The sequence below is a fragment of the Sinocyclocheilus rhinocerous genome, unplaced genomic scaffold, assembly GCF_001515625.1.
Source record: "Sinocyclocheilus rhinocerous isolate Xijiao unplaced genomic scaffold, SAMN03320098_v1.1 scaffold591, whole genome shotgun sequence".
Classification (NCBI taxonomy): domain Eukaryota; kingdom Metazoa; phylum Chordata; class Actinopteri; order Cypriniformes; family Cyprinidae; genus Sinocyclocheilus; species Sinocyclocheilus rhinocerous.
The window spans coordinates 1,599,349-1,607,383 of record NW_015641476.1 but is presented as its reverse complement, the minus strand read 5'-3'; the positions used below and the strand labels follow the sequence as shown (position 1 = coordinate 1,607,383).

General features: G+C 39.9%; 1 protein-coding gene across 6 annotated transcripts in view; it reads right to left on the bottom strand.

The window, feature by feature from the left end:
• Positions 1-699, bottom strand: part of LOC107755080 (protein TSSC4-like) — a 2,826-nt gene extending 2,127 nt beyond the window's left edge. For 2 of the 6 annotated variants that reach the window (XM_016571735.1, XM_016571738.1), the window contains exons 1-2: positions 638-699; positions 179-283 (exon numbers count right to left, since the gene is read on the bottom strand). The gene's annotated coding sequence lies outside the window, so the exon portion shown is untranslated. Of the gene's footprint in view, positions 1-178; positions 284-397; positions 421-479; positions 604-637 lie in introns of those variants that run through there. The other 4 variants (XM_016571739.1, XM_016571740.1, XM_016571736.1 and 1 more) reach the window with 3 other exon arrangements.
• Between the last annotated feature and the right edge of the window lie 7,336 nt (positions 700-8,035).

Sequence of the window (8,035 nt, the reverse complement as noted above, 5' to 3'; positions counted from 1 at the left end):
ATAAATATATATATATATATATATATATATATATATATATATATAGATCGATCTTGTGATGCTGTGGTTCTTTAATATGAAGGTGTTTGTTACATGCTTCATAATGGCACTACTCTGAAGAACGCAGAGGATTTATTATACAGCTGGAACAAAGCTTGGGTGTATGCAGGTATCTTACTGGGGTTGAAGACTCACAGGTACTGCGAGCTGGTCATTTTTAGCTAAAATCACTCAATCCAGAGTATTGATCACAGCGTTTAGTCTTGAGGCTGTCCTCTTCTTCCTATGTAAGCGGGTATGAAACAAAATCAGCACATCTTTGTATGTCTGCTTAATAAGTTAAATAAATTAAATTTAAATTCAAAATTACAGGCATTTTAACAAAATAAATCGTTACTTGAATGCAATGTCAGTGAACAGAAACAATCTGATCACGCATGTAAAGACAGCTAACGCAGCTATTCAGCTATTCCGCCTACCTGCGATAGTTAACGTGACTATCTAAAACACTCAAAACGTACGCCCTTAGACCCTACGAAATATACGATAACAAATTATTTAAATATAGCATGCATATTTTTATGTTACTTATAGTTATTTGACTCGTATCTGGTTGTTGACATAAGCAATAGCATACCTTTAGCTGTAGTGACGGCGCATGTCACACGAAGAGATGCGTTGTGGGTAATGTAGTTTACCTTCAAGAAAGAAAACACTTCTCTGTTCACTTCTCTCTAAATATAATATAATATGATATAATATAATATCAGTTACGTATTAATATATAAATCTGTATAATACAATGTGGGTTTATGTAAGATATCATTGTACATTTAAATTATATTGAATAAATATTTCAATAATTGAAACGTCGAAATTTAATGTAATACATTTTTGTTGTGATGTTTAAATAAATGTGCTAAATTTAATTAAGGTGTCTTCATTAAAGATATATTTTATTTTATTATTTTAATTATTTAATTTTTTAGGGGTGTTGGATGGCACTACGGGGATTGATTGGAAACGTTTTGCTGCCTGTTCAATGACCAGCAGAGGGAGCAAATGCTCTAAGATAGAAGCACGTGCGACCTGACCCAGCGTGCTTTCATTAATGGATATGTAGGAGAGCATATAGTAAGAAGCATAATCCCCTTATAAATCTCATTTACAGGACAAAATGACAAATAGAGGTGTATACTTTTACAGATTAATCTTGCATTTAATCAAAAATGTATACTGTGTAGTAATGTGATTTAAAAGACACAGGAAATAAAGAACGTGACCCCAGAGCCCCGTAATACCTTTCACAAATTTTATGTGAGTATGCCGACGGAAAGCCACTAGTGATGGGAAGTCCGGTTCTTTTCCGCGAACCGGTTCTTTCGAACAGTTCGTTTCAATAAACCGGTTCAAAAAAAAAAAACGGTTCATCGGTTCTTTTACGCCCTAACGTAATGACGTCATTCGCGATGACTTAATGATATTAAGTCTATCGTCCCGACAACATTGTGAGACTTGTGGCTGAAAAAATAAAAGAGAATGCGGACAATCTTGCAAGCTTGATAAAGAAAAATGCAGACACCATCGAAGCCTTAAAGGAATCATCAGAGTTTCTCTTCAACGAAGTTCAAGACATGAAAACAGAAATAACAACGGTTAAGAAGATAAGTGATGATCAACAGAAGAGAATAACTGGTCTGGAGGACAGGTTGAACGAAATGGAACGCTTTAATTACATTACCTAAACCCAATAAGGACTGTTTGCTTCTTGACAACTGGAGGCCTATAACATTAATTAATAATGAGGAATAAAAGAATAAAGTTATGTTTAGATACAAATCCACTTACTATACATAATCCATTGCGATTTATTTGTTATTAAACAAATTTACGTTTCGCCAGATTGCCCTTCATTCAAGTCCTCGGTTAACTCGCGCTCACAAGCAAGCACTTTGAGTGTCTTGTTCATCATATTTATTTTTATATAAAGGCAACAAAACTGAAATTATATCATGTCTATTAGCAACACAGCACGTGAGTGTGAATAATGCATATCTGTCTTTGATCTCGTAGGTATCTGCTCCACTTAGAAAGGGTAGAACTGTCCGTCTTGACTGCGCTTATTTCACTCCTCCCCTCACTGCAGCCGCCTACTCTTGCCTACATTTCAGGTGAGGCGAGGCGCATCTCAAACAAGCTTCTTAGCACAGAATCAGTTGTCCAAAAGAACCAGTTCGGTTCAGACGTGCTGTGTCAGTCATCGTAGGCAATCATGTACTGTTCGGTAGCTTCACGCTGAATCACGCATGCGCAGTATCATCAGCTCATCGGTTCTCAAATCGGACGTGTCCGAAAGGAACAGTTCTCGGTTCAGTGTACCGGTGATCCGAAAACCGATGCAACCGGTTCTTGACTCAAAAACGAGAAAACTGCTCTAACCGGCACGCTGCAAGCAAGTTCAGCAATCATCAGCTGCTCTATGTTGTGTTCGTGGATGAGCCGAGGCAGCGTACTGATCTCACAGCGTAGCAAGTACATAACTGAACTTTATTGAACACTCGCTCAGTACCAAACCCCCTGCTTAGGGGCGTGGCTCCTCAATAGCTATCTCACTAATCAGATATCACTACATCTCCCCTTCCCCAAACAATGAACTTTGTGAACCCAAGAATTTTACTATAGTGGCATAATAAACATACTGTAACCATTTTTAACCAATTCTAAGCATATACATGCTATGCTTCTCTAATGTACAGGAAAATGATTGCTTGAATAACATCCTTTATCACAACAATTTTTCTTTCATATTATCATACATTTCACACAGTTTTTTTTTCCACATTAACATTGTGTTCTCCTTTTTTTTTTCTTTCTAAGGAGGTCAGGGTGGACTACCTGAGCACTCCTGGCACAGTGAGAGGATTATTCTGCCTCTGTGATCACCGGCCATGGACTAAAGGTTAATTCGTCTTGGTGGAACAGACAAACGTCCCAACCTTGTGTAAGTTCCATGTCGGGTAGGTATGGCAGACTGCGAACTTGGAGATGGTTGACGGACTGTTGGCATCTGACTGTCAGATACATGATCATCCTCAAATAACTCTGGCCAATCAACTGCTTGCTCCTTATCTGCTTCAGGGTGGTGGAGTCGCACCAACGCCCGTCTGTTGCGTCGAATATTTTCCATGCGAGGTTTTCAAGACAAACGACCTTGGGGCCTGCTGTCGGAACACTTTCCCAGGGATGGCTTGGTCTCTAATCCAAACAGTCTGTCCAGGTTTTAGTGGTGACAAAGATCTAGCTCTATGTCTCTTATTGTATGAATGTCTTGGGCGAGCACGTTGACTGGATTCAAACTGTTTCAGTTTGTCTGCATCTGCGTCTGGAAGTTTTGGTGTGAGAAGAGACGGCAGAGTTGTTAAGCCTGTTCTCAGTCTGCCATTGGCAATTTCGCTGGACTGCAGCCGTTTGCAAGTGGTGTAGAACGGTATGCAAGCAAAGCTTTGAATGGATCTGATGTTTTCCCCAGGAGCTTTTTGACGGTTTGTACCGCTCTTTCGGCTTCGCCATTTCCTTGTGGATACCGTGGGCTGCTTGTTATGTGCTTAAAGTCATACTCCCTTGAAAACTCCCGGAAGTCGCCACAGCTCCTTTTTAATGGTTAAATTACATTTTATTAATTAAAAAGCATGTCTAATTAATTAAAATCATAAAACTTAAACAATTTAACATAAATTTATTAAAAGTTTAACAAATATTACATGTTTAGGGCCCTATGAAATGTTTTATTTTTCCAACCTTATGTTTTATTGTAACCAAATTCTGTTTTAGCATGTCTAATTAACACAGAGACACGCAGAATTCATATTTAAATATGAATCGTTTTGCGGTTTAATATTTGCCATCCATGCTCATGGAACCTCATTACTTGGCTGCATACAGGGTCTTTCTTTAACTCATGTTGAATGTTGTCTAGGCGGCTCTTTGAAGCAGGGAAGCTTTTCCCTATTTGGGAGAGGTAAATATTAGTGTCTTCCATGAGAGTTCAGTCAGCATCCTTTACATCACTCATAGAGGGCATCCTTGACAGTGTGTCTGGAGTTGTGAACTGTTTCCCTGGAACATGGCTGATCTCGTAAGAATATCTTATAAGTCTCATTCTGAACCTTTGTAGCCTTGGTGGTAAGTCATCCAGATGTTTTGTGCTCAGTAAGCTCAGAAGTGGCTTATGGTCCGTCTCGAGAAGGAAATGTTTCCCAATGAGATAGCAGCTGAAACGTTCACATGCCCAAACAAGAGCTAGGGTCTCCTTCTCTATCTGAGCATATCTCTGCTCAGTTGGAGTTAATGCTCTAGACGCATATGCAATGGGTTTCCATGCATCACTGGACTTTTGAATAATCACTCCTCCCAGACCAAAGGATGATGCATCTGCTGCGACTTTAGTTTCCTTGCTTGGATCGAAGAGTGCTAAAGTTGGTGTTGTGATAAGCTCTTTTTATAGCAATGCGAATGACTCCTGCTGTGGTGCGTCCCAGGACCACAGACTTCTCTGTGAGAGGAGATCTCGCAAGGGCTTTGTTTTCTCGGCCAGGTCTGGAATGAACTTCCCCAATTGGTTCATCATTCCAAGAAAGCTGCGTACCTCAGACACATTGGTAGGCTCACGCATATTTTGAACTGCAGCCAGTTTGTCTGGATCAGGCTGTAAACCATCTGAGGATAGCTTGTGGCCTAGGAACTTGACATCTGTCTTTGCAAATTCGCACTTCTTTTTGTTAAGCGTTAGCCCAGCACTCTGGAGCTTCTTTAATGCTGCGTCAAGTCTGATATCATGTTCCTCAGGAGAACTTCCATATATGAGGATGTCATCCATGTGACATGTTACTCCTTCTAGGCCTTCCAAAATCTGACACATTCTCATCTGGAACAGCTCTGGAGCACTGGAGATCCCAAATGGAAGCCTCTTAAAGGAATAACGCCCAAATGGCGTGATGAAGGTGGTCAACGGTTGGGACTCTTCAGCCAAACGGATCTGCCAAAATACAGAATTGGCATCTATCTTCGTGAAGATTTTTGCTCTACCTAACTGGCGTAGTGTGTGGTCTACTGACGGCAAAATAAACTTCTCTTGTCTGACGGCGCTGTTCAGTTTTGTCAGGTCAACACAAATTCTCACCGTGTTGTCAGGCTTAAGTACTGGAACCATACCTGAACACCAGTCACTAGGTCCCTCCACCTTCTTGATGATGTCGAGCTTCTCCATCCTGGATAACTCCTCTTTAACTTTTTCCATCAATGGTACTGGGATCCTTCTTGCTACATTCACAGAGTAAGGTGTTGCATTGGGCTGTAACATGATACAGTACTCCTCTTTCAGCTCACCTAAACCTGTGAAAAGTTCTGGATATTTATTTTGCCACTGACATTCTGTGATATTATTATAAGTTCGTCTCTCAGAGTTCCAAAAGCACAGCGTTCTGACAATGAATACAGTGCAGTGATAAAATCATTAACTGGTTCATCTGGCTCTTGTTTCCTGGAGTTAAACTTTGCTGTCTCATAAATCACATTTATTTTGCCAGTGAAATATTCTTTGAATTTATTTTGCAGTTTCATAATTTCCACGTTCTTCTGTAGTCATGGCCAATCCACACAAAATGTCATCAGCTTTGTCGCCCATACAATAAATCAGTGTGTTAACTTGGTGCAAATCTGATGCTTGTGCAAGGTTACTTGCAACTCTGAATCGTTCAAATCTTCTGAGCCATCTTTCAAAGTCATTTGGCTTTGTAAAATCGAATGCATCAGGAGGTCGTATTTGATATGAAGATGTGGGTGCTGGTGATTCCTCCATTTGCTTTGTAGATAATTATTGTTTGTTTTATTTGTGTTTCTTTTTGCAGTCTTTTACAACTTTAGCGCTTTATTCAACTTTTATAAATCATAATACGCTTCCGTGGGCCTCTCTGCCTGCACCCCGGCTGCCTGGCGACCACACCCCTCCCCCACTCTTAACTTACAATGCGGTGGGTAGGCGCGTGCTGATCCACTTGCTGACGTTCCCTTGTCTGTGAGCTGATTTCCAGCTACAAGGAGAAAAAGAAAAACAGATTATGCAGGAGGGAGATGCAGGGAACAGGGATTGGGTGTTCTGCAAAGAGAGTTGGAGGTAGATAATTTTGCAGTAACTGTTATGCTGATGTTGTGGCTGGTCAAGCAAATGTTTGTGCTTGTTTCTGTATGATATAATTGTTAATATATCTATTAAAATTGAGGTTAGGACAATTCCAAGGGCCCGGCGTTAGAGGGGGCGTCTTTTTTTACAGCGGGGAACGCGGAACATGATTTCTACCGAGGGGGACCCTAAAATGTTAGAACCAATAGCCTTGTGCATATAGCGTGGTTGTGCTTCGGGTGATCCTTGAAAGTGTCCCAGCTCTAGGTCCTTTCTGATGCCGTCTCCTCCACTCTCTCCCACTTGTGCACTTTCTGTACTGTCCTGTATAAATAAAAACAAAAACACCAAAAATAAATCCTCATAAAATATCAACTTTGATATTGTGAAATATCTTTAACTGAAAACTGAATGCAAAACAAATCACATACAATATTTTCACTTTACAGTTCAATAACAGTGGGGTTGGAAACAAAGTGCACAACACTATTCATTAAACATTAATTTAATGTATTCAGATGAATGTTTACAATATTAACAAATTATTCACAAGCAGTTTTTTTCAGAGCCCGCAGATAAACTGTTTTAATCAGAATCCTAACTATACAGTGTATTTAGTAAAACAAGTAAAATCAAATTAAGTACATTTTTAGTAAACCAAGTAAAATCAAAACCTATCACAAAAGGTCAATGAATCTCTACCAGAAGCCTAACTATACAGTGTATTTAGTAAACCAAGTAAAATCAAAACCTATCACAAAAGGTCAATGAATCTCTACCAGAAGTGACAGTGCAATGTAGCAAGCAGATGAACAATTCCTTACCAATTTGCCAATAATAAGCTGGATCCTCGATGACTCTGCAAGGGGAAAGAAGAAATGGTTTACTGAAAAGTTATTAAAAAGCAGGATTTAATTTTATACCATTTCTTAAAACCAGTGGTTCTCAAACGCGGCCGGTGGGCTTGCGGCAAGCACATGTGACGACCCCGGGCTGGACTCCGCTTCGTCCACGGTGAAAGCCCACCCGATCCCGCGATCGACAGCGCGAAGTTGAAGTATTTCCTCAGCGACCAGCACGGATCAGCTCCAGGCATGACGAAGCAATATCGTCCTCTTTTGGAAGGCCAAACAAAGTAGTTTCGCTTTCACAACGAATCACACAGCGCCTTCACGACATGGCGGCGGCGGCAACAATACTACAGCGAGAATAAAAGTTAAGCCTTCTTTCTTTGCGTGAACATTTGGGCGTGTTATGCAAATCTTCCCACATAGTGACGTAGATATGTGGGGGCGTGTTAGAACGAGCCGTTTTAGGTAGGCGTGGTTGACTCTTAACTTTAATAAAGAATATCTCTTTGGATTTGAGACTTTAGTCTTTGCAACTTTACAGATCTTCTTTATGCACCAAGAGCTTGTAACACTTCAAAGAGAAAGGAAAAATTTAAATCGCATCATATGACCCCTTTAAATTGTACCGACATTTGCGATTATATGTTATTCAGAAAACACGAACAGAGTATGTTATCGTTGAGACTATTATACGATTAAAAATATATAACACACTTAATGCATGGCATTCACATCAGGAAAATGTGGAAAAAATCTCTAAAAGACAGACATTAACACATAACTTGCCATCAACACAACAACATCAGATGAGCATCTAACTTTAGCATCTGTGATAAAGTAATACACACACACACACACACACACACACAGGTATTTATCTTGTGCAGGTTACATGTTACATGTTACACCCATTTGTAAACACTGGTAACGTTATATACTATTTTTGAAAGGAATAGCGATTTTCTTAACTGATTTTGCCCGTATGTTTGCAGGACCTCGCAGATCA